Here is a 27,750-nt window from a genome sequence, read left to right on the forward strand (position 1 = left end):
CTTTTTGTTTTTACTATAATTTAAGTTAAATCTACCCCATCCAGAGTTTGTATATTGAATTATCTTGTTTGTTCTGGGAACTCAGTTTAGTAATCATAAAATAATAGAATAGTAGGACTGAAAAAGACTTCAGTGGTCATCATGTACAACTCCCTTATTTTACATGTGAGGAAATTCAAAGAACTTATGAGTTCCTGCTTATAATCACATAGCAGTTAAGTATCAGAACAATGATTTGAATCCAGCTCCCTTTATCTTTCCAGAAATAATTTCTATAAATATATAACATATACATATGCATACAAATACATTCATATATATTGCAGATTATATGTATATTTTATATATCACTTTATACTATCAAGATATTTTGGGATTCTTACTTTATAATTCAATATTTGAGCTCTCAGAGGTACATTTCATTTTCAAAATGTCCGAAGAATGATATCTGTGTATTTATCTAGATCAGTTTAAAAAAAAAGGTTGAAACAGAACAGAAAAAGGAAAGCCACGTATTTTTCTAGGAGATACCTAAATCTGAATGGGCATGAGTCTAGTTAGATTGTTATAAATCCACCTTACTCTTCTATTATATGGCCTATGCCTCTCAATTTTTTCTATGTGTACAAAAGACTCTGTCAAATGCTTTGCTGAAAGTCAGGAATTCTTTATGTATAGCATTCTCTTGATATATTCATTCATTGAGCAAAGCAGATAATAAGCCTTAAATTGCCAATGGTGTGTGTGGCTATAATTAGTCTTGTTGGTAGAGATTCAATTTTCTAAGGTAATGGGTTAAGAATCTAGTTTCCCATTTCTGCCAATTAGGTTAATTAATTGACACAATTAATATTTAGAATTGCAAATTTGCCTTGTGACAACCATATGTCATAGAACTTTATATTTACAAATTAATTAATATGCCTTAGGAAAAATATATGAGATACCCTATTTATGTTAAATAGCTCCACGATTAGCCCTTATCTGGCTACCAGGCATTCATAATGTAGAAAGAATACATTTCCATTTTGTTATTAATTTTTATCATTCGTATTAGTATTTCTCCATCATCAGGAAGTAAAACAACCATGCCAATTTCTAAACACATAGTTTCATGCTTTTACAAACTCATGATTTCATTAATGTTGGTACTACCACCATACGTTCATTTCTGTTCAGAGCTACACCTGGGATAAGTCTACTGGACTTTTCCTCAGTCTTTTGAAATTTAGAGGCCATTCATAGTGCTCATATTGTTTCAATAGTTAGAAAGAACTAATCTTACTACATATTTATTATGAATGGTTAGCTAAATTATCTCCTTTTCAACCAGGCCTTGCTCTTTCCTATGTATACCTCTGCATATTTCCATCTGTGGGGTTTCTTGGAATCTCCTCATACCCGACCAATTGAAGATTTTTTGAAAGTGTATTTGAGATATGTTTGTGAAGCATGACTTGGCTCTCAAAATTGTTAGTTAAGTCCAAACTTATAAATAAATTTATACATGATAGAAAGCAATATAATTTATAGTTATTGTCTTCTGCTAATCAACTTCTAGGGTGATGCCTTTTGATGGTATGGAGATGATCCTGGGTTCTTAAAGGTTGTAAATGGTTGTGAAAGGTTGTGAGTAGCCATTGTCAATTTCTTTAAGTTCCTGACAACCTCTGAAAGTTTCAGTTTCAGGCCTAGTAATAATGTGTAATCTAAGGCTCACCGAAGTAGAGAGAAGCTCAGGACCAGCAGCCAAGTAAGCATTTGTGTGTTTGTTTTTCTTGGTCAAAGCAAGGCAATGATCTGTGAAATGTTAGATCTACTGAAGAACTAAAGTCACTACGATGTGATGAGAGGTAATCCTGTTGTTTAGTTGTTTTGAGTCATGTCCAACTCTCTATGACCCCATTTGCGGTTTCCTTGGCAAAGATACTGGAGTGGTTTGCCATTCTCTCTTTCAGTTCACTTTGCAGATGAGAAAACTGAGGCAAACAGGGTAAAATGGCTTGTCCAGGGTCACTCAGCTAGTAAATAATGCCTGAGGCCAGATTTAAACTTGGGTCTTCCTGACTCTTAAGCCCAGTGCCCTAGCCGCTGCACCATCTAGTTGCCCCTACATTACAAATGATATTGTTTGTAATTTAAGGTCTTATCCTAATATTCATTTACACTTGTTTATTCACTTTCAGCATAAACTTAATTAAATCATAATTATGTCTTGGTCTCATGAATCCATTTAAGTGTAATTTTAAATACAATTTTGAAATCACTTTCTTCATAATGTCATAATATCCCATTATTCTTGTATATTTGCTTTAGTGAATTTTGGAATGAACCAATAAAGCAAATGAAAATAAATGCATTATATTTAAATTATGTACTCAGAACAGAGAAATTAGATAATGATCTTTTCAATAAGATGATGGCTAAATTTGTTGCTGTAATTTATAATTCACTTACTTCAACAATTTAAATTCTGTATGATTCTTCATGTAATTACTATTTCATGCAGGTGTTTTGTCAAGTAGGTTGCATCGCATCATATGGGTACAATTCACTCACTCGTAAACACACAAGGGGCCTGAAGCAGTGCCCTGCAAACAGCCAAACTCTTTCTTCTTTTGTTGGGACCAATTGGCTCTGTCTACAGCTATCCATTGCCATATCTTTTTTCTGTTATTAGTATAAAAGAATACTTAAAAGGTAGCTAAGTGGCACAGTGAGTAGAAACATACACCTGAGTCAGAAAGACCTGAGTACAATTGGGCCTGAAACATCAAATGTTTGACCTTGGAGAAGTCACTCAACCTTTTTCTTCCTTACTTTCCTCATTGTGAAATGGTGATAATAGTAACATCTACCTTCCATGGTTTTTGTGAGGTTAAAAATGAGATAAAACAGATAAAGAACTTAGCAAGATTCACAGTGCTGTGTAAATGCTGACTGTTTTTGTCATTCTTATTGTTTTTACTTGACTCATATATATATATATATATATATATATACATATATATATGTATACGTATGTATATGTATATGTATGTGTATATATATGTGTGTGTGTGTGTGTATACATACAGTAGAACTACATTACACACACATATAGATAGATGATTCCTGCTAAAATACAGGCTAAAAATTAGCCCCAGATCTAATACATTAAACCAAAGAATTGACAGGTGGGATCATAAATGTGATTTAAACTATTCATAGTAATTGAAATGTATTACATATTAAAGCATTCTTAAGATGCTAACTCATTAGTCACTCAAATGTTAAGCCCTTTCTCTAGATTTTTTTTTAATTTTTTCTGTAAAATTGTCTTGTTAATGAATCATTAGTGTCTTGTCCCTCAGGGAATGAAACACTGAAGCTTTAATTTAAAATTATTTAACCCCTTGTTGTTCAGTCATACAGTTGTGTCTGACTCTTTGTGACTCCATGGATAATAGCACATCAAGTCGTTCTATCCTTTGCTATTTCTCAAAAGTCTGTCCAAGTTATTTTCCTTTTGCCTTCAATCCAAATTGCTTTCCAACTTCAGGGTTTTTTTCCAATGAATCCCATGTTTTCATTATGTCGCCAAAGTACTTAAACTTCAGCTTCAGTATTTAACTTTCCAGTGATAACCTGAATTAATTTCTTTAAATATCTGCTGATTTGACTTCCTTGCTTTACAAGGGATTCTGAAAAGTCTTCTGCAATAACACAATTAAAAAGTGTCAATTCTGTGGTGCTTAGATTTCCTTGTAGTCCAGCTGTCACAGTCACACATTACTACCAGAAAAACCATAGCTTTGACTATATGAACCTTTGTTTGGAAGGTGATATCTCTACTTTTAAGTGTGCTGTCCAGTTTTGCCATAGCTTTCCTTCCAAGGAACAAATGTCTTATAATTTCATGGCTGCAGTTATTGTCTATAGCGATCTTTGAGCCCAGGAATATAAAATCTGACACTGCTTCCATTTCTTCTCCCTCTATTTGCCAGTGAGTGATGGAACCTGTTGCCAAGATCTTAGGGTTTGTTGTTATTGTTAAGCTTCAAGCCAGCATTTATACCATCTTCCTTCACTGTTATCAAGAGGCTTTTTAATTCCTCTTCAATTTCTGCCACCAAAGTGGTATCATCAGCATATCTGAAACTGTAGATATTTCTCCTGGCAACCTTAATTCTAGCTTTTGATTCATCCAGCCTGGTATTTTACATGATGTACTCTTCATATAAGTTAAATAAATAAGGTGATAATATATAGCCTTGTTGTATAGTGTCTGAGGCAAGATTTGAACTCATGAAAGATGTGTCTTCCTGACTCCAGGCCCAGTTCTCTAGCTGCCCATTCATTCATTTCTAATATACAGTATATGTTGACATATATGTATGCATATGTATGTATATGTATATATGCACTCAATGTAAAAGTTCAGTGTTGTTTTAAGCTTGAAAAAGCACATATATAGGTTCATATGCATATATATGTATATATAATATATATCTGAGCACATATATATGTATATATATACATATATATAACCTCACATATGGACATACTTATATACATACATGTATGTACATATTTATACATTTATGTGTTTACATATTTATGTAAGCAAACATTTATGCTTCAATCATCTTTTTCTCTAAAACATGGAACTAATTTAGACAGATATCTAATTTTTCTAAGTCTTACAGTGCTATATGAATGTGAGCTACTGGGTTTTCATCTGTGTGCCTGTGTGCACATTCATACAAAAGCAATTAAAAAGCAATTTTGTATATCATTGGTAGACAAGCAATATAGTTCTTCTCTTCAGCAGTAAAGTTAACATCAGAGTGGAAAATGAGAAGCTACCTAAATTTCAAAATTGTAAGGTTTTATCAAATCAAATATCTCATGTCTCTACAATAACTAAGGGCTAACTGTGTTCCTGATTCTTTGAGTTTTTTTTTCTTAAGGTATTTTGTATACCTTATATATAAGCTATTTTTTGTGTATATACTAATTCTCAAATATTCATGGAACATGCATAATGGATTTTCATAAATCCTAATTATAAAAGGGTATTTCAGATTAAACAGAATTTGGAATTTCTTTTTTCACCTTCTGATATGCCTACATATCAACCTTTAATATGTTACATTTATGTTGTTACATTTATATTTAATAAGTTACATTTACTTTTAATAAGTTACATTTTCTAGTGGCTATACAATTAGAATGTTGGCTTTCTGTTTTACCAGTTAACATAAAATACGAATATCTTATTTAGTTTTAAATTTCTTACTTGGCAAATTATTTAGTATGGAACAATATAAAGCTAGCATTTGGACCAAGGAAACTTGGAATCAATTCCTGCTTTTGACAAACAGTGGTTGCATTACCATGGACCGTCACTTAGTTCCTTATGCCCCCAGGTAACTCTCTAAGACTATAAGTTACAGATGACGTCTCAGTTTTCATTGGAAATGTTTCTGCAAATGGCCTACACTGATGAAATTATGGTTCTATTTTAAAAGTGTCTAAAGGAATGCTGTAGGATTTTGATTTTTCTAAAACTGTGGACTAACATGATACCTCTGATGACTTTCCTTCATACTTCTATCAAAACAATGGTTTTGCTCCTTCTAGTGAGGCAGATTGCATTCCGTCTATGCCTGCCCTTTCAGTGCCACTTTCATATACCTCATCACATTTGTATATCATATAGGAGTGTGCCTAAAGAGTAATGGTCCTTCCTTTAGTTCTCTATTTTGTCTGGATACAAAAGGAACACATGGATTATCTATCAGTTTTTCTTCACTCTTATCATATGAGCAGTCCACCTTCTTTTTCAATCTTATATTTCTTAAGTGATACCCTCACTCTTTCATAATTCCTAATTTGTGGCATGTTGGAGCCTGTTTATCACCACCGTGGGCCTCTTTTTCACCTTTTGGCTTCACCTTCATCTCAGGTCTTTATGCAAAGAGTAGATGATGATTTGGGGGGATATTGTATAAGACATTTTCTTTTCAGACATGGATTATAATAAATGAGACTGTTTCCAATACTTACTCTGTAATTCAGTGATTCCATGGAAGTAAAACTAGTTTCTTGAAGCCTATGTCATTAGAACATTTACTGTAAAGAATCTTATAAAACCAGATGGGATACCAGTGCAAGCCTGGTGACAGATGATATATTTGTTGTCTGAAGACAATCTTAGCTAAAGGTTTAGACGCTTATCAGAAGCTTATCAATGAACACAAATGTTTTGGTCATAGCTATCCATGAAACAGACAATAATTAACAAATGGGTCACAATATTGCTTGACCCCCTTCTGCCTTCACAATGATGATAGTGCAGTGCCAAAAAAAAGAGACTGAAATGTTCTAAAATTCATAGTTCTTCAACTATTTGAAATATTAACTTATTAGTAGCACCTTTCATGGTCATTCTCTGTCTAAGACCATCAAAATGACATTCTACTGGAATCAAGTAATATCTATATTGATATTTTCACCAGAAATGTAACGAGAAGATATGAAGAACTATAGAATGAATGGAAGGCAGCCCCCTGGATAAAGTCAATTCAATAAGAATTTCTCAGGTATCAAGTTCAAGGTGCTCTCCTGAGCACCAGGGATGTACAGATAAAAATTAAAATGTTTCTCCCCTCAAGAAAAGAATGTTCTACTGTAAGTAGAGAATATAATATGCATTCTGATAAGTACAACACAAGGGGTATAGTGATAGGAGCAATGGAGATATGGAGCCAAATTAATCTAGCAATACTTTAGAGAAATTTCAGCTTGAAGCGGGGTGGAAGGCAAAGATCAGGTTCCACAGAAGAGGTGTCACCTGAGCTCAACTTTGACAGAAGATAAGGATTCTGAGAAGCAGAGATGAGAAGGCAGAGTGCATTCCAGGTAAAATGGATAGCCTGTAAGAATACACAGAGGCTAGAAATGGAATGGTTATTTAGATCAGCTAGTTAGGCAAATTGTCTGGATTGCTAAGTGCAGGAAGGTGGGAGTAAGGTGATATAAAACTTAAAAGGTACATTGCATCTAATTGTGGAAGACAGTAAATGCCAGGGTGTGGAATTGAGATGTTATTCTAATGGTCATTGGAAGCTGTTTTTTGTTTGTTTGTTGGAGAAAGGAGGAGAGCACAAGAGATGCACATTCAGACTTGTTCCTTAACAAAATTGATTTTCTCACCGTATGAAGGATGGACTGGAGAGGAGCCACTTGAAAGCTGTTGCATGTAGGGGGAAGGATGATATACAACTTTGGGAAAGAGAGCAAAAATCAAGTAATGAAAATTGCCAATGACTTTTAAACTACTCAGAAAGCTTATTTCTGTTTATTATGAATACTTTCTTCAAGAAGTGTGCCAAAAAGTATTCAACTTAGAGATTACTAAATAATATCACCACCCCCAGAAAAATAAAGCTGAATGTACTCTCCCCCCTCCAAAAACTGAGGACATTACAATCATTTCACAATTAACTGCCTATGTGTAATCACACTATCAGGTGGTTAGAGGCATCCCCAAATCAGAAGAGTAAGTGAAGGAGTGGTGCAGCAGATAGAGTGCAGGGCCTAGAGTCAGGAAGACCTGATTTCAAATCCTGCCTCAGAACTTCCTGGCCATATGACCCTGGGAAAATCACTAAACCCTTTTTCCTTTAGTTTCCTCATCTGTAAAATGAGCTACAAAAGGAAATGGCAAACTACTCCACTATCTTTACTAAGGAAACCCCAAATGGTGTCATGAAGAATCAGACATGACTAAAATGACTGAACAGCAACAAGCAAAGGAGAAGGGATTTGATTATGGGAGCATAAGCCTGGTCTATTTAAGCTAGTTCCTGACTCAAGAAATAGGGAATAGCTATAATTATTCTAAATACTATTATTTCTTCAAGAAGTTTAATGCAAATAATAATCATAAGATGGAGTTGGAGTTGTCCACAAATCACCATGGGTAGAATAAAAAAATCTGATCTTCATCCCAAGTGGAAAGACATAGTCCAAGAGCAGCTCTCATTTAGAGTATAAGGTCATTTGTAGGGAAAACAACAGCAAAAACAACTCCAAGTTGGACACAGGGTTGTAAATATTATTATTCAACAGAACACCAATCAGCACCCTGAGGAGAAAATAAACCTGAAGAAAGCTTTGGGTTATATCTAGCCAATCCAGGTTATCTCAAAAGCCCTGCCCAAGGTTACATAGGCAATAAATGAAATACCTGGGATTTGAAAAAAATCCTCTGGTTCCGAACTGAGCACTCATTGCCCTGAATGGGTTCTGTTTTCATCAGTAATGTTAATGTATTTGCCACATCCAATTAGTCAGTATCCTCTGTACTGTGTCACCAATTAGCAATGGAAGTTAAGAGGATGATGTTGGGAAGAACAGAAGAAATGTGTTCTGGAAGCATCATAGTTTCCTAGAAACACAAGTTGGATTTTAGAGATCTTGAAGAAGGAAAGATTCCAAAAGAATGGAAAAGACTGTAGGCAGTGACTGGCCAGGGAGATAGAGACAGAAAAGGGACATTGAGTAATTGGAAAATATAGAAAATATTAATCTATATACCAAATTTTTCATGACTAAAATCTTAGTGGGAATTGTCTTTGTTCACATAGAAGATACCCTGGCTAAAACATGATAACGGAATGGAAACACTCTTGTGGGTGATTTTCTTCATCATACCACATCTTCACAGTCACACAAGTGATGCATAGTGAATATTAAGTCCTTTTGTGTTTGTTTCCTTGAAAACCTTTGACTCGGTGGAACCTAGTGCAATGTCGAAAACACTTTTCCTATCAACTGTCCCTTATACAAGGTATTTTTCTGTGACAAAAATTCCTTCAGAGATAATTTATTGAGTATGGAGATCAAATGAAGTAACAAGTGGTATATGTTTACCAAAGTGGTTCACCATTGCCAGGGAAAATACCCTGAGAAAGAAAAGTTACAAAAGGATTTCCTAATGATGGACCAGGTTTACCAGATGCTCTTATTCCCACATGGCATTGTACAAATGGCTTCAAGCCCTCCCACCCCCCCGCCAAAAAAAACCCACTATAATGTGGATTCAATGATTTCCACTGTAATGTGAAAGTGAGATGTCTAAACATTAACGCTGGAAAGACAAAGATAAAAACTGCTCAGTGTGTTGCTTATGATATACAGCTGTGCAGGGCAGCTCCATCAAGTTATCTAATCAATATGTGTATCTTGGACAAGTGTTTTAGATGGATAATAAGTTCAGCTTATAATCGAGTAGGAGGAGATAGGACTGGATTTCATGTGGTAAATTGTTCAGTGCTTTTAATGATTGTAAATTGTCCACTGATGTAAAAGCCTATTTCTTTAACAACATTGTCGCTCTCATGACATCAAAGAAACTATATGGCTCAATGGATAGATAGCTGGATAAATTTAAATTCTGCCTTAGACACTTACTAGTTATGTGACCTGGGACGAGTCACTTGACCTGTCAGCCTCATATTCCTTATCTGTAAAGTGGTCACAATAGTAGTATCTGTCTTATAGGGTTGTTGTGGGAATCAAAGGCGCCAACATATATAAAGCACTATGTAAATGGTTGTTGTTGTTGTTGTTGTTGAACTACAAATTATCAAACACGATCATGTCAGAGGAATATAAATTTTTGAGTAAGCCAGAAGCCAAGTGATAGCACATACACACTCATTGCATATAGGCCCAATGTACAATATTTTCAATGATAACTTGCAAGAAGCGTTTAACATATTATTGAGATTTTGTATAGCTATAAGAGAACAGGGCCAGTCATGTAATAACAATGGGAAATAACAGATGGACTCTATGAATGGTACATTCCTCACGGCAACATATATAAAAAGAGGAAGAAGGAGACCTCCAGTATATTATAGTTTAATCTTTGGTGGGTGATTTGTGAGGAAACAAAGATAAAACCTGCGTAGGATTAGAAGAGAAGGGGAAATATTTGTGTTTTTCATCACTGGAAACAGGATCTACAAATATGAAACCTTTTCCATCTTATATCAAAGCATAAGGCTACTAGGTTGTGGAAGAGACACTATAAGCTTCTCATCTAGTCTATTTCCCACTACTGAATAATCTCTTTAAAATAATACTTAATGCATACTAAATACTCAAAAATTAGTTTCTTCAGTGTCATGATGAAAAGAAATTGAATCAACTCATTTTCATACCTTGTACTAATGTTAGATTTTTGAAGTTAGTTCAGACCGTCCTTGCAAGTGCATGAGAATATTCAGAAATGAAGAAGCTTGGCTCAAGAATTCTGAATTGAGAGTAAGCACATAATAGATGAATGGGAAGGCCTGCCAAGAAACTCATGCAATGATACTGTCAGGAAATGACTAATGCTTGCAACAGAAAGTTGGCAGCAGTCATCATTAGATAACCATGGATTTTTCAAAGGTTAAACAAATGACAATGATGGAATTTCACCAATGCCGTGACATGAACTGAACGCCATAAATCCAAATGTAAAAAAGAACCCGGATCTTTTTTGTTGTTTGATTATGTTTTGTTTTCCCCGAGGAGACTAGTATGGATGAGATAGATCCCCCTTATTATGTTAGGGAACTTCAAGTATTCTGATGACTAGAGTTGATTGATAGAACTGTCTTATAAACCATTTTAAAAATGCAAATCCAAAATAAATCACCACTGACAACAACCGCAAACACAACCACACTGGTCATCAAGAGTCATTCATCAAAAGCAAATAATATCTATTTACACATAAGATAAATAATTCATATTTATATAATAGCTAACTTTTATATAGTTATATAAAGTTTGCAGACTACTTTACATGTATTAACCCTGGAAAGCAGGTGTTATTAATATCCTCTTTTTACAGATTAGGAAAGTGAGGCTTAGAGAGACTAATTTGTTTGCGCAGCATCACACAACTATCAAGTATCTGAGATAGGAGTTGAATTTAGCTGTTCCTAATTCCAGGTCAAACTCTCTAATCACTATGCCAGCTGTTAGGGGTTACAATGACATTCTGCTAGGGAAAGGGGAATGGAACTAAATTTCCTTATGACCTCATTTCCTTAAATCTGCCTGTGTCAGTTTCCTCATCTATAAAATGAGAATAATAGTAACACCTACTCCCCAGGGTTATTATAGGATTAAAATGAAATATGTGTAGAGTACTTTATAAAATTTAATAAATGTTAGTTATAATTACGATAATAAGTAGTAGTAGCATAGTAGTGGTGGTGGTGGTGATGATGGCAGTAGTAGCAGCAGCAGTGGTGTAGTAGGGCAAACAAACACCAATTCAAGAATGCAAAGTCAGGTTTTGAAATATCCCCTTAATAAAATAAATATAGGAGCAATTGATTCAATAAATTATAGAGCCTGGCATTATGTTTATTACCCAATAATATTAATGAGCGAATTGAAATAAATTGAAAAAAATTGGTTTTGAATGCTCAAACAACGTAATTTATTTTTTTCTTTTTCTTTAAAGCATGAGTAGTTGTATGTATCCAGGGTAGTTAAGTAAATTAAATAATTTAGACAGTTGAAAATTCTGGCTAACTATGTGGCAGAAACCATTAAACATTTCTTGGCAGTAGCAATAAAAATCAATATTTTTAACACATTGTTTCTTTATTAATAACAGTTCCACTTATCTTGACAATTGTCCCTTGGAACATCTTTTAAAATAAGCAGAGATTTTATTTGGATAATTGCCGAGTAAAAGGAGGACACCATATTAAAAAGAATAGAATATTTATTAATAGAACAGAAAGACATTACCACAGAACCTCCATGCTGGGATGAGCTAAGAAAAACATATTCAGATTTTTATTTTGCTTGTGTATTTTTCCTTCTGACTTTCCCCTTGGTACCATCTGTGAAAAATATGTTGAGAAAGTCTAGGGCCTGAAGGGAGTGTCAGTCATTACATATTAGGAGTCCCTGTGAAGGGTAAATTCTCATAATTTGAGTGGACATTTTAAAGTACTGTGAACATGTTGCAGGCCAGTGTGTGGCTGTCTGTTTTGAACCTGCTGTTTTATATATTATGACAGCTGGGGTAGGTAATTCACAGCAGTTAAATTGTTATCAACTAACTTTATTACATGATTATTATTTTTTGCCAGTTGCCTCAGATAAGTCAGTGATTAAGTAGAAAAGATGAAAAATTTGTATTTGTTGGAAATTCTAAGTTGGTGTGAGGATAAAATCAGAGACAAAACTTTAAAAACCCTGCCTAGATTATGTTGCTATCAGTGACAACCAGACTTGATGATTGTAAGTTCAAAGGATCCTTCATTTTTAATTGGAAGGAATGTTCGAGGTCGTCTACGTGGCCCCCCTCATTTCACATATGAGGAAATTTGGGTTCAGAGGAATTATGCCTGAGAGACATCTTTGTAATGCTGTGGAAAATAAAGAATAAAGGAGTATAGATATAGATATAAACATTTTATATAACATATATTATATATGACATAAATATACATTTTTCCACTTTAATGAAGTTGTTAAATCTTATAGTCAAAGTGCTCGGCTAGGCAGTGAGGAAGGTTTATAGGATACAGCTCCCACCCTCAAGTTTAGAATATAAAAGAACAAAATATTCTGTTGATTCCATGCATAGTGTTATAATATTCAATAATAATATTTTGCCTATAAGGAGCAAATTAACAGTTAAGGTTTTAGCAAACTGAAATTTGGAAGTGTTTCTTAGACTCAGCAGGAGCTCAAATTTAAATTTTGCGGACACCCCATATTTTCTTTCCATATGCTTAGCTATGGGGGTGCTGATTTCAAGAATCCTTGTGTTGCCCTCTCTGGTGTAAGAGTAGAAGCCCTTGCAGCTCAAAGACCCCAATCATTCAGCTGCCTCAGAGTCTGTAGGTATAACTGGGAGCAACTTATTGGCTCATTATTCCCATGACTAAATTAGTTGTATATTAATAAAGATGGGGTTTCCAACTTAGTATTGCTGAGATCACCAACTTTTGACAGAGCTATATTCATTGAAATATAGTCATAGTGTAAGATGAGTAGAAATAGACAGCAATTTGCTATTAGTAGAGTTACCAAAATGGATTATTTTGAGTAGTTCTGCCTTGTCATCCTTGAAGTGCTTATCCAGCACTGTGCTAAACATGGCTCCAGGCACTGTGGAAGAAATCCTAGTATCTCCAAGGTAAGGTTAAAGTGGAGCTGGTAAGGAAAAAATGGTTCCCTTAAGTTCAGTTACAGTCATATATCATCTTATCTCTTGACTACCCATTTAAAAGAGATCATAATTATAAAACTGTAGAATTTATAAATGTAAGAGACTATCCACTGTGCCAGCTAGCTGCCTAATTATCTGTATTTAGGTTCAAAATAAATATTGCTTCAAGTTAAATTTCAAGAAAAATACCAGTGGAAGACCAATTTCAATAAATGTACTTCACAAATGCAGAAGGAAGCCAACTTATGAATAATAATTAATACAGAAATGGTATAAGAAGAAAAAGTGGGAGTGGGGAGGTTGGAAATTCTCAGCTCTGCCAAAACTAGTTTTAAAAACCTTGGTCAGGTTATTTAACCTTTTAGGGAGTTCATTTCTTTGTGTGTAAAAATCTCTAACATCTCTAACATAGATGATCTCTAACATTGGACATAACTGAAATGATTGAACAACAACACATATAAGTTAAGTTGTCATATGATTTTAGTTGAGAAGCTTCTGAGGCCATCTAGTCTAACCTGGATCTGAAAAAAAGATTGATCCTGTTTACCAAACATAGCTAAACAGAGGCTATAGTTGTTCTAGGCCAATCATTTCAGTCATGTCTGACTCTTTGTGACCCCATTTGGGGTTTTCTCGGCAAAGATATTGGAGTGCTTTGTCATCTCCTTCTCCAATTCATTTTACAGATGAGGACCTCACAAACAGGATTAAGTAAGTGACTTGCCCAGGGTCACATAGCTAATAAGTTTCTGAAGTCACATTTGAACTCATGTCTTCCTGGCACTCTATCCACTGTATTACCTAACTGCCTAGTCTGTATTTGAGGACTTCATTTGAAGGGGAAGCCACCTGTAGCTATAGAGCCCATTGTTTTTTGGTCTAGTTCTTTTCTGAGGTTTTTTTTCCTTATGTCAAGTCACAATTTCCAATTTTTACCTTCTATCCATTCCTCATTCATTTTTTTTCACTTTGGAGCCAAAGGGAGCATATTGAGTCTCTCCTTCAAACAACATCATTTAATAATATTTGAATGCAGTTATAATGTTCCCTTGTTTCCTCCTTATGAGAAGCACAATATTTTCCATCTGTAGACTATTTGATCAATGACTAAATGGATTATCTGTCATTATTACCTTGTGACGATAATGGTAGATCTGATAGGCATTTGATGTTTATGTAGCTTTCTTTTAAAAAATAAAAATCTAAGTTTGAGAACTTTCTTGAAGAAGAATTTTTTTTTCCAGAAGGGTAACATGTAGATTAAAGAATTTTGTTTGTTTCTATCCATTTGGGGAAGTTTATTTGAGAAAATACACTCAAAATTATGGGCAAAAAATGCTTTTCCTTAGAATATAAAAATCTCCACAATAATAAAGAATTGGAGGAATGAAATATGGAAATTTGAGGAAATCTCCTTCTCTTTGTTGAAAATAATTAATAGTCATAAATATGTTGTGGCAGTTAAGACTGTGAGAGGAAAAACTTGAATTTTGTCATTTTGTAATTTCCTTTTGTCATGGAAAATCACAATGGCAGCAGTCTGCAAATGTTGGAGCTGTGATTAGTGGTCCTACCCAAGGGCCACACTATTTCTAAGCTATTGGATATCCTCGGATATAGGATAGGGATGCAGAATGAACCAGTACATTCCCTAGTATGGAAGAGGAAACATCTTCTCCTGATGTAGGTTACTACCTTTTCCATTATTTGTAAACTTAGACATTGAGAGATTAAATGACTTGCCCAGTGTCACATAACCTTTATAAGTTGGAATCAGGTCTGGAACCCTGCTCTTCTTGGCTTTAAGGATAGCTCTTTGTAGATGCTACCTTTGTGATATAGGGCATGGATTTTTGTTTGTTTGTTTTCTCTATCATTCCTTCTTAGATTTGGTTATTATTATGACCAAAGGGATATTCAGCTGGCTATTCTTGTGCCTGGTACAGATTGGACTTGAATGAAAGTAAAGATTTTCTGCCACCGAAAACATCAAATCTCCTTAATCCAGTGCTTAAGGAGAGGCTGGCAAGCTGTAGACATAGAAGAGTAAATACCTTGAAGGGAAGTTTACAAAGTTTGATAAAACTACTGAAATCTGGATTGTCTATGGAAGGTATCTGCAATACTGTTTCATTCTTCCAAATTTGGGGCAATCTGTGTCAAAGAAGTAAATCACCTAATTCCTTGTTCTTTGTCTAAAATATTCTTTAGATACCTTTATATGCAAGGCACTATTCAAGGTGCTGGGTATTAGGTATATTTTTGGTGCAATATCTGTACTCAAGAAGATATTTTATTTGGAGAGAGGGAATGAGGATGTGTACCTAGATTACTATAATACGATAACATGAGGTAAGGCATGATGGGGGCAAAGGGAGGGGATACAATGTGCTTTATATCATTTGAGGAAGAGCAAACATTTTCACCTAAGGGGACTTGAGAAGTCTTCAAGTAAGAGGTAGCACCTGATCTGAACCTCCAAAGAAGAGAAAGATTTTGAAAGCCAGAAATGAGGAGGTGCATTCAAGGCATGGGGATAACTTGTTCACCACAAACACAGAGTTTAGAGAATAGCTAATAGACATATTTAACTGCAAGTTAAAATGCTGGGTGGAGATCAATGTGAAACATGGTTTACAAGTAGGTAAGAACCAGACTGTCGGTGACTTTAAATTTCAAGCTAATGACTTTATATTTTCTTCTGAAGACAGAAAGCCACTGGAAGATTTTAAGGGGAGAAGTGACAAGGTCAAACCTGTGCCTTAAGAAATGTATTTTGGCACCTGTTTGGAGCATGATTGAAGAGGAAAGAGACATGCAAAAGTAGTAAAGCTCTTGAAGGAGGAAGGATTATTATGCCAGTGAGACGTTCAGATGGGAATATCTTGCTCAACAGGTGGTGATGCAGGACTGAAAATCAGGGGAGGAATAGTAAAGGTTGAGAAGTCTCCTTTATAATTAATTATTGAATTGGTGAGAGGGAACAAGATCACCCAGAAAGAGAAAAGAAGGCCCAGGACAGAGTCTGGGATGACACCCATTTGCAGTGGGAGGAATGTGGGTGATGATCCATCAAATAAAGTTTACCCAGACCAGAACAATCAAGGGGCAGTAATGTCACCAGAACAGAGAGAAGAGAATATTCTGCAATAGAGGGGGTGTTTAAAAACATTAAAAGCTACCAAAAGGATAAAGGAGTATTGAGAATGTAGCAATGGTCACCAAATTTAGCAATTCAAAGGTTGTTGAGGACCTTTGAAAGAGTTCTTTTAGGTGAGAGTCTTATTTAGAAAATAATATGGCAAGGGGTTGAGAAGTTAGTGGGTGGAGAGTAAATAAAGTGAGTGATAATAGTTTGCTCTAAATAATGATTAAGCAAAGAAACCAAGGCAACATATGGAGTTCTTGCATGAAGAGACCAAAGGTTTAAGAGTAAAGGGTTTATTTCATTTTTTTAGAGTAATAAAACTATGACCATTAGAAACTAAGAAATAGCCAACATATGAAGGAAAAACTGAAGATGAAAGAGAAATAAAAGGGTTGGGGTAGGATTATTTTGAGCTGGCAGAATCAAGAGTTTATGGGTTGGTGGGAACAGAGAGAACTTCATAGAAGAGGTTGTCCCCTAGATTTGGCATTAAAAGGAGGTAGAATAATATAGTGAAAAGAGTGTGAACTGTGTAGTGAGAATAGGATAGAGAATGGAAACTGGACCTATGATTTCATTGGTACAGAGAATTCCCAGATGAGGAAACTCCTTCTATCAAAGTATGTTGTCGCCTTCTCTGCAGCTTAGAACACTGAGAGTTTGAGTTATTACCCCCAAGTAACATAACTAGTTTGTCTCAGAGAGCATGAAGCTCAGGTCATCCTATTGTGAAGCCATAATGATAAAGACACCTTCAGATTTGTGATGGCTTCATAACCAAAACTGTTCAGTTATGATTAGTATGAACTACTAGCAAAAAGAGATTTAAGGACACAGCTATCTTATATGCTGTTAAATAAGGAAGTAAAAACAGGATTTGCTTTCAGCATGATTTTGAGTTGTTCTTGAGATCAGAAGGTAAATCATACATTGAGTTACATATTTTTTTAAAATAACCCCTTTCCAGTAAGTGAGAAAAATGGTTAATTCTGGAAGTCAAAAACTAAGAGTTGCATTTTCTGACACCCCAGATGACAAAAGTCATTATTATTTCCTGTATCACTTTTATAATAAATGTCAGAGAACTTTCTCCCAGATGCCTTTATTCAGATAAACATGGGGAACTTTGGAGACCATGAAGAATAGGAAAACATACCTGAGAATCATGAAGGCAAAGTTTGAGGGCATTGATTGTTTAAGGAATAGAGATGAATGGGAAATCAATGATATATTACACTGGCAAAGACATAATAGATGCCAAGTTAATACATGCATGATTATTGCATACTGTTAAAATTATCTATGTTTTACCTTCAAAAGTGAATGAAATTTGAACATATCTAGGGTTTAATGGGTCTTTCTATCTGTTGGGTTTCATTGGCATAATCTTTGAGAATAAAGGGTGACCTCTCCACCATAATGAAGCATTGAAATTGGACTTTGGTGAACAATAATCTTGGAAAAATATGAATAAGCAAAACATTAAGGATGAAATGCCTCCTTGATACAAATAGGTATAAACTTACTTTATAAATCTGCTTTCCCTTGGGTTTAAAGGCTTTTTTCATCATATTAACACTTACCTAGAAGTATTAATAACCAAAATCAATTCTTAATTAGCTCTCATCCAGCTTTGTTTTATGATAGTTATACTACTTTTAATAAGAGAAATTGGGAAAATTGAATTAATATAATTGTAGAACACTGGTGTTAGAAGAAAAGTCATTTAGAAGTAAATAGCCCCCACCTTAACAATTGTTAGATTTCTGTCTTGTTATATCTACATGAATGTTTCAAAGGATATTTTGGTCTATTTTCAGTATGAATCCTTGAATTGACTATTTGAATTATAATAGTGTTACATTGAACTAAGCAGTATAATAATTGTACAAAATTGAATGACTATCATTTTTCTTTTTCATATTTTTGCATGAAACTTCCAAAAGGCATTGAGCTTTTAACTCATAACTCTATTGTTAGTATTACTTCCCTAATTCTGAATCCTGTAGATATTTGCATTGGATTTTTTATTCTAATCCCATTTTCATTATGGATATCATAAGTAATTTATTCTAAAATTAATCCCAATTAGCTAGGATACTATTTTCAGTTAGAAAATAGGACTGTCATATTTCTCATCATGGATTTCAGACAATATAATGATCTCTGTAATGAAGCCCTTCTAATTTTATCTAGCTGTAAAATATTGACTAATTACTATTCATTGTTTGTTGTTATAGTTGCCATTTAAGTCATGTAGCATGGCACAAAGCTCATAACTTATATTGACTTAAAAAATAAAATTGACAGTAGCAGGCTTCATTAGAAGCAGATGGACTAGACTGGAGATTAGAGAGATTAGACCTAGAGATTAGAAAGACTCAGCAGGGAAAGTGATTAGTGAAGGTCCCTGATGCTAGCAGTAAGAGGAAGTCAGACAGGACATAGACAGTTGTACCTGCTATGGACAAAAAAGTCCATAAAAAGCTTTGGGAAGATGTCTATATACAATTTAGATGATTAAAGTCAGCTGTTGAAGAAGTAAGGAAAGAGGCAGAAAATTTAGGTCTAGACTGGGATGTCCATCAGTGAATAACAGGTAGATCTTTTAGCAAAAGTGTGGAGATATAAAATCTAGTAAAACCATGGTACTTCTAAATCCAGCCACGCTGATCCTAGAGAAATCTGGTAATATGAAATGAAGACCCAGCCATAGGGATTCAGGTTCAGGAATGACTCCAGTTCCCATATTTTGTGGAAGCAAGGAAGGACTTTGTCTCAAATTAACCATATAGTTGGAACAAGAACCATGACAAGTACTATCCCATTAGGTATTCTCCTTCACATCTCACCTGGACTACTGCAGTAGCTTACAAGTTTATCTCTATGGCTTAGTCTTTCCCTTCTTGATTTGATTTTTTTTGTATATAGTGTTTTCAAAGAGATCTTCCTAAAATTCAGAGTCTAACCATCTTACTCCTCTACTCAATAAACTCCCTATTGACTCCAGGCTCAAATTAGAGGTGTATTTTGTGACTTTTGAATCATCAACTTGATTCCAGCCTACCTTTCCAATCTTGCTATGTGTTACTGCCCTTTCTAAATGTTATAGTCCAGTCAATATGACCTTCTTGCTTCCTAACACAGGAAATTCCATTTCCAATGCGTTGTGTTGACTCTCCTCCATTCCTATCATCCTCTTCTATCTTGCCTGTAACCTTGTTGAGTTCAAATCTATGTGCAAGCACCTTCTTCTAAATCAGGGGTAGGAATTTGTGGCCTCCGGGCCACATGTGGCCTCAAAACTGCAGGTTCCCCACCCCTGTATCTGAATGAAGTACTGATCATCTCAGCTTTTAATATTCTTTCCCCCATAAATCTACTTTTTATTTATTTTATATAAACTTATTTCTATTTGTCTTCCATAGTAGAATGCAATCTCCTTGAGGATAGACATGCTTCATTTTAGCTTTGGATCATTCCCAATGCTTGATGCACAGGAGGAACTGAGTAAATATTTGTTCATTTATAGCTTAAATAAGATGCCAGGGTAAACGTGGACTCATGATTAAATTCTTTCAAAAAGAAAAAGTGGCTAGCTCTCAGTCCTATAGCCATCTTTGCTATGAATTCCTGAGTATATGTGTGTGTGTATACATATATATATTATATATATATATGTGTGTGTGTGTGTGTGTACATATATTTAAGATAATAAGATTTAGAATGGGCAGCAGTCTTAGAGATCACTAAGTTAAAGGTTTTTGTTTTATGGGTTTGCCAATTGAAGAATAGAAACTTAGTCATACAATTATAAAGCAGGAAAGCTAGAATTTGAATCCAGGTTGTCTTATTCCAAATCCAGTGTAGTTCTACTGAATCATGTTATCCCTTGGAAATATCAGTAACTTGTATTTCCATTAACTTTTCTATTTTGGGGTAGCTTCTCATATCTTGTCCTATTTTTGACTCAGCCTGTGTTTTGGTTTTTGTTCCTGCCTGCTCCCTAGGCTTTGGTGTTCTTGGCTAACTTCCTAGTTACTAACTTCTGTTCTTTTTACAGTGTCTATTTTTTCTCTTGCTTTCAAATTTATTTTTTTCAATTAGCAAAAAAAATCTATTTTCTCTCCTGTTCACCCCCCCTCCATTGAAAAGAAAGAAAGAAAGAAAAAGAAAACCCTTGTAACAAATGTTACAAAACAAAACACATTTCTGTATTGGTCATTCCCCCAAAAAACCCATATGTCTCAGTCTGCACCCTGAGTCCATCTCTGACAGCAAGTGGGTAGCATCTTTCATTATGATCATCTGGAATAGTTTTTGGTCATTGTATTTTTTTATTGCATCTAACCAAGTCACTCCTCCATTAAACACTCTTTGATCATTTTCTTAATGCCTCTAAGATAAAATCCAAATTTGTTAGCATGACACAAGGCCTGCACGACTGACATAAAGAAGCCACATCTCTTATAGAATACAGACTTAGTCATCACTGGTGGAGACTCAAGTGGGGGACACATCTGGAGGGAAGTTAGTTTGAATGCCCCTACACTTTATAGAAGCTTCCCTCACCAGGATAGCAGATAGAGGTCTACAAATTAAAACATCATATACTTTGCTACTCAGTGACTTCTATGCAAAAAGGAAAATATGTTATGATGTTAAGAAATATAGAAAATATGGAAGAGGTATAAGGAATAAGAGAGGCTAGCAACCTTTAGATTGCAGAGAAGCCTGATGTCTATTTCTCATGAATATTCTATTGAAGAAAAGAATCAGATTGTCATATGCATGACACATTCTGAATAACATCCCAAAATGAAATTGATCATATTTTAACAGATAGCAAAAGAGTAGTTATTGATGTGATCATTCTTGAATCATCTGTCTGAGTTTAGTCGATGGACCAATTAACAACTCTTTAGGGCTTGAGATAGGATGGGATTATAGTTATACTCTAGTTCTTTTTTCTCTTGCAATTTTAATTTTTTTTAGTGTCTCTTTTTCTTACCATTTCTACTCACTTTCCTCCTTCTTTACTTTTCCTTTTTCAGGATTTTGCTCCATCTTTTCCTTTACTATTCACTTTCTACTTGCTTTGCTCCCTTTCTCCTGCCCCAAATACATACTAACTTTGAGAAATAAACAAATAGTCAATGTGTGAAATAAAATTTGTGGATAAGCTTGATGAAAGAGAATCCATTCTATTCCTTTGCTCAATCCTTAACATGTTTCTTATCTGTCATGCAGCTTTCATTCTCCCGTAGGACAACAATTAAAACTTACTGGTAAAATGATGCTTTTCTAAAATTAATTTGCCTTTTTCTATTTATAATCACTAATGAAATTTTAATTTTTATTGTAGGAGCTATGCCTGTTCCAGACCAGCCTTCATCTTCAGAAAAGACTAGCTCCCTGAGCCCTGTGTTGAATACATCCAATGGGGATGGATCTGAAACTGAGACAACCTCTGCCATTCTTGCATCAGTCAAAGAACAAGTAAGCAATTTGCTTTATATTATTTATATGAATATATTTGTATAGGTGAAAAATAGTGGTTGAATGATGATGCACAATATCAAAATTATGTAGCCTTTGCTATTTTTTAATGTTTCTTCTATTCATTGCATTGGTTACACACATTGTATAATTAATGTATTGTACCATAGCGATGTGATAGGAAGACAGTGATATAATGGTAAAGGGCTTAGTTTAGGAAAAAGTAGTTATAGTCCTTACTACTTTGTCTGTGTGATCTAGAACAAATCACTTTCAGGATCTAGTTCCTCAGCTGTTCAATGAGATGTTTGAACTAGCTGATCTCTCAGATACCTTATAGTTGTATGATTTTTCTATAAACTATCTATGTAGATTTTTGTGATTATTAATATATACCAGCTAGAGGCAGGTCATATTGGATGGTTGTGTGAGCACCTACTGGAGACTGAAAAACAAAGATAAATAAGGTGAAGTGAACAACTTAGGGTTTTTTAATGAAATCTGTGTTTCATATATGATCTTGTTAGCAATCCATATGCAGTTGTTGCAAATAGACTTCCTCTCTGGGTTTTTTCCATGTGTCTGGTTCATAATTCTAATGGATTACACAATTTCCATAAAGATAATCTTTGCTTATCTAAGAGAGTTCTCACACAATTGAGACAGTAAGTGTATGAGCTGCTAATAGCCAATCCTACCATGTCATTTTTTACTTATAAGAAGTGGATAACAATGGCTTGTTGTTTTAGTCTTCTCCACCCTTCTCTAATTACAAGTCAGCTAGTGGTGACTAGGTATTTTTCTCATAGCTCTCACTCAACCAATGTGTAAATTTCAGGTAGCCATACTTTATTGTGACTAGAAATAGAACTTGTTTGCTCATTTAGTCGGAGCTCTGGAGGCTAGTGCAATAATTTTGCTTATAAAAAAGAATAGCTTTTCCTGGATAGAAATTGTTTTTTGGTCACAAAAAATATATACATCTCACCTTAGCCAAGCACACATACTCTGCTAATGGTATATCCTAACTGCCATTGTCGTATATGAACTCTAGGGAACTTAAACAAACATTGAGAATTGGCAGATCCTCCTAGATTTGTGAAATTTTCAGATGACTTAAGTTTAAAGCCTTTAAGCATTGCTATACAGTTTCCAATTTATTAATGAGAGTATTTCTACAATATATTTTCCTTCTTTTTTAAGCAGAGTACACTTGCTTTCCACTAGCTATCCCCTATACCTGGAATATCCTCACTCTTCTTTTCTACCTTTTAGCTTCACTGCTGGCTTCCTTCAAGCCTCAGATAGTCATAACTTCTATAAGAAGTCTTTCCCAGTCCTTAATCTTAGTGCCATCCCTCTGAAACTACTTTCAATTCATCCTATATCTACATCTATCCCTGTATCTATATCACCTATATTTATATCATATCTATCATCTGTGTATCAATCTATATCCTGTTTGCACATAGTTTGCATATTATCTGCACCATTAAACTATGAGTTCCTTGAGATCTAAGACCATTTGTTTCATTTTTTTTTCATTCTTTGTTTATCCCGTACTTAGTACAATATCTGATACATACGTATTTAATAAGTACTAGTTGACTGATTGACTTAATCTTTTGTTGATGATTTAGTCATCATTGATTCAACTCATTTTGATTGAAGAGACATTTATGACGCTCCCACTCTCCATGGCTCTGCCATATATACAGGGACAAAACCATCTTCCAAGAATTTCTGGGTTACGCCCTATGCCTACTTATAAGTAAACACAATGTAATTTGAAAATAGAGCAAACACTAAGAGTCAGGAATGTAACAAAAGGCTTAGAAAATGTCTTTCAAATGTTTCTTTGTGCCACAGGCCCCAGTGACAGTCTGGTGAAGCCTATGAACCCATCCTAGAACTTATATTTTTTTTAAATAATTGAAGGAAATGCTGAATTTCAGTTATAGATGATTGAAAAATAGAGGCATTTTTCGCCTTCAAGATCATGGATCTGCTGATATCTATCCAAAACTTTGAAATTAAGAACCCCTTGTTTAGGGACTACCCAAGTAGATTGGGACTGCTTTGCTTGTGTAATTCATTATTATCCCCCCACTTCCTTCTCAGCTGTCACTTTTCAGTGTGTCCACTTCGAACACTCTCTTGCCCCTTAGGTAGAAGCTTTCAGAGGGAACCTGAAGACCAAGTTTCTTAATTCAGAAAGATTAATTTTATATATAATTCCTAATCAATGCTTCTGGAGGTAAGAAGATATTTTTTCTCCTTGGATTAAAGTATTTCAACTTTTGGAGAGCAAGTCTCCATGGCACTTAGAAACCATTTTTACTTACCTTCAGTTTTATGTCTATCCCCAAATGGTTCAGGTTACTAGCAGTATGACCACTAAATAAGGCACTGTGTCATTCTATGTTTCAAATTGTCTTCCTACTAAATTCTAGTTATTTACCAGCTTTGTAATCTGGGAAGAACAAATAGCATTCATTGTATCTGTATCCATTTATTTTTCCAGCAAATATTTATACAGCTCCTGGTCTGTGAAAAATACTGTACCAAGTATTCAGGATAATACCAATATAAATATGATTCAGTCACTATCATTAAAGAGTTTAAAATTTATTTCTCTGGAATATACATTGACTTTATAATAGTTTGTTCTTTTGCTCCCTCCATGGTTATACTTTTATCAAAGAATTTCATCATTGGATGAGAATATCTGTTTCCCCTACCCACCCCACCCCGCCCTGAGACTGTGATTTCAATGGTACATGGGACTTCTGGTAAGGAAGCTCCTTCTAACAATGCATATGGGAAAGAATTACACAATTTATGCATATAAAGAATTACCTGCATAACTCAGTGGTTAGGTGGCAATAACAATAATAATAAGTAGATTTATATACTCCTTACATCTTAGACACTGTGCTAAGTGCTTTACAAATATCTTATTTTATCCTCACAACAACCCTGAAAGGTAGGTATTTTATTGTCATTTTACAGTTCAGTAAACTGAGGCAAACAGGGGTTAAGTGATTTGCCGTGGGTCACACAGCTGTTATGTGTCAGAGATGAAGTATTTACCCAGATCTTCCTGAGTCTAAGGCCAAGTTTCTTTCTATTATTTTACACTTTGATGTCTCCACAGTTAGAATGTATGCTTACTGAGAAGAAGGAAGATTTTTTTCATTCATCTTTGTATCCCTAGTACTTAGCTAATGCAATGCTTTATACAATTTTTGTTGTTGTTTGTTGTGTCTAATCCTTCATAACCCAGTTAGGGGTTTTCTTGACAAAGATAACAGAATGGTTTATCATCTTTTTTCTAGCTCATTTTATAGATAAGGAACTGAGACAAATGGGATTTAGTGAATTGCTTAGGGTCACATTCTAGTAAGTGTCTGAAGTCATATTTGAACTCATGAAGATGAGTCTTCCTGACTTCAGGCTTGTACTCTATCCACTGTGCCACCTGGATGACCCAGTCCACTTTATACAAAGCATGAAATACATGTTATTGTAGATTAGATTGGATTGAATTGGATTAGAGTGGATTGGATCTGATCAATCCTTACTCTATCCATTGGCCATTTATTCTTTTTGGAGATCAACCTAGTAATTTTAGTCCATAAGCCATCTTTGCTTTTGTGAATATTTCCCAGATGTTATAGTAAATTGCTCAATATTTATCTTACACTTTCTTAGTATGATACTGAGTCTTTCATTCTGCTATAGAGCTTTGGAAGATGATTCCAAATTATGACCATATGGCATATATATATGGACCCATCTTTTTTGAAGAAGAAGAAATTTGTTGTAGAAAGCCCTCTGATGTCAGAGGACCCAGCTTTGAATCAGAGATCTGCCATTTACAAACTGTGTGACCTTGATGGAATGCAATAATAAACAACCTTTCTGAGTCTCAGTTTCTTTATTTGTAAAATGAGTGCATTAGACTAGAAAATGACCATGGTCCTTTGCAGTTTTAAAAACTATGATTCTTTGAATGCTAAAGTAGATATGCATTTCTTGAACTTCATTGCTAGCTTAGAAATTTTTATATTTACATATGAATTGGAAGTTTTCTCTAACATTTCTTTAATTGTTCTGTGGTAAATATTTCTCAACAGCAGGCTGTTTGGTTATTAATAGCTCCATTACTATTGATAACAAACCAGTAAAAAACAGATGTATAGTGAGTAACTTAAGAGATAAAAAAGAGGCAAAATGTCAGTGAGTACCTAGAAACTGATCTGCAGGGAGAGTGAAGAAAAGACAAGGAAGAAGTAATGTGACTGCTAGGTGGCAGAGTGGATAGAGTGCTAGGCCTGGATTCAGGAAGACTCACCTCTCTGAGTTCAAATCTGGCCTCAGATGCAGATTAAATGTGTTTTCCTAAGAAAGGGAAGTATGACTGTGACAACTACTACTACTAGTAGTACTACTCTTACTAGCATCTAACTTACAAGTAGTGACTGATGCAGGATAATTATGATTGACTTAAGTCACTTAACCCTGTTTGCTTCAGTTTCATTATCTGTAAAATGAGCTGGAAAAGGAAAGGCCAAACCACCCCAGTATCTTTGCCAAAAAAAGCCCAAATGATGTTACAAAGAGTTGGACACAACTTAAATTTTTAAACTAAACAACAACGAAGAGTAATAAATAGCTCAAATTCAAAGTCTAATTAACAAGTTCTGTTTGCATTGTATTTGTAGTAAATTTATAGTTTCTTCAATTATTCTTTATGTGTTAAAGACAGAAATGCAGATTGGAATCATCTCTCAAAGGTAGAAAAGTGGATGTGTAGACAGGTAGGACAGGCCAACAGGCCCTCTCTTGATGCAATATACATGTTTATCAAGTGAGACACTCATAATAATCTTGCCTCAGTCATCACCTTGAGGTAGATGCTAGTAGTAGTAGTCATAATAGTAGTAGTAGCAGAAGCAGCAGCACTAGTAATATTAGTAGTAGCTGTGTAGCATACAAAGGAAAGTTCAACTATGATGAAGATGGCGACTACTATTACCACTACGTATGTCATTTTACAAATGAGGGAACAAAATAAGAGAGGTTAAATGGCATGTCCAGAGTCACATAGCTGGTAAGAGACTAATGTAGGATTCCAAGTTAGCTCTTCATTAATGTAAGTCAGATACCAAAAAGAATGCCAGAGAAATAAGGATTTCACCTCCAGGAAGAATGGAGGTCATCTAGTCTCTTATATTCCCAACACATATACCTACACCCTTTTTTTACCTAGTCATTCATTTCCTTGATGATTTAATCTTTATTTCCCCAAATCATAGCACAACATTTTGCACATATCACAGTACTCAGCACATAATTGATGCTTAATAAATGTATGTTGATTTAACATAGTAGAAACAAAAATTAATGGATTTCAAACCATACTATTCTGGTTGCTGTTCATTCTCACTGCTGTCTTAATTATATAACTTTCTGAGTAAGATAGTTATTGAGTTAACATTAACCATTTTTCTGGAGTTTTATTGTTGGGAGTTCACCCATTTATGCAGTGGAGCTACCTTCTGGGACTGGTTAATGGTTGTTGTCCTTTATTCTCAAAGAGGACCAAAATGATATCACTATAATAGAGTCAAGGTGCAGTGTGTCCAACTGTGGCTGATCAAACCAACACAAGCTCTGAATGTTCTATCACAGGTTGGGCACAAATAGTCCATTTGACCAGTTGGGGTGGATTCTCTAAATTTGTACATCTCATATTTCTTTTGAGCTACTTCAATTCTGCTTTGCTTATAGAGCAAAGCATCTTCCCTGTTGAGGGCATGCCACCGTAGGTGATCCTGTACCAGTGCCT

Source organism: Trichosurus vulpecula, chromosome 1 (assembly GCF_011100635.1).
Source record: "Trichosurus vulpecula isolate mTriVul1 chromosome 1, mTriVul1.pri, whole genome shotgun sequence".
Taxonomy (NCBI): domain Eukaryota; kingdom Metazoa; phylum Chordata; class Mammalia; order Diprotodontia; family Phalangeridae; genus Trichosurus; species Trichosurus vulpecula.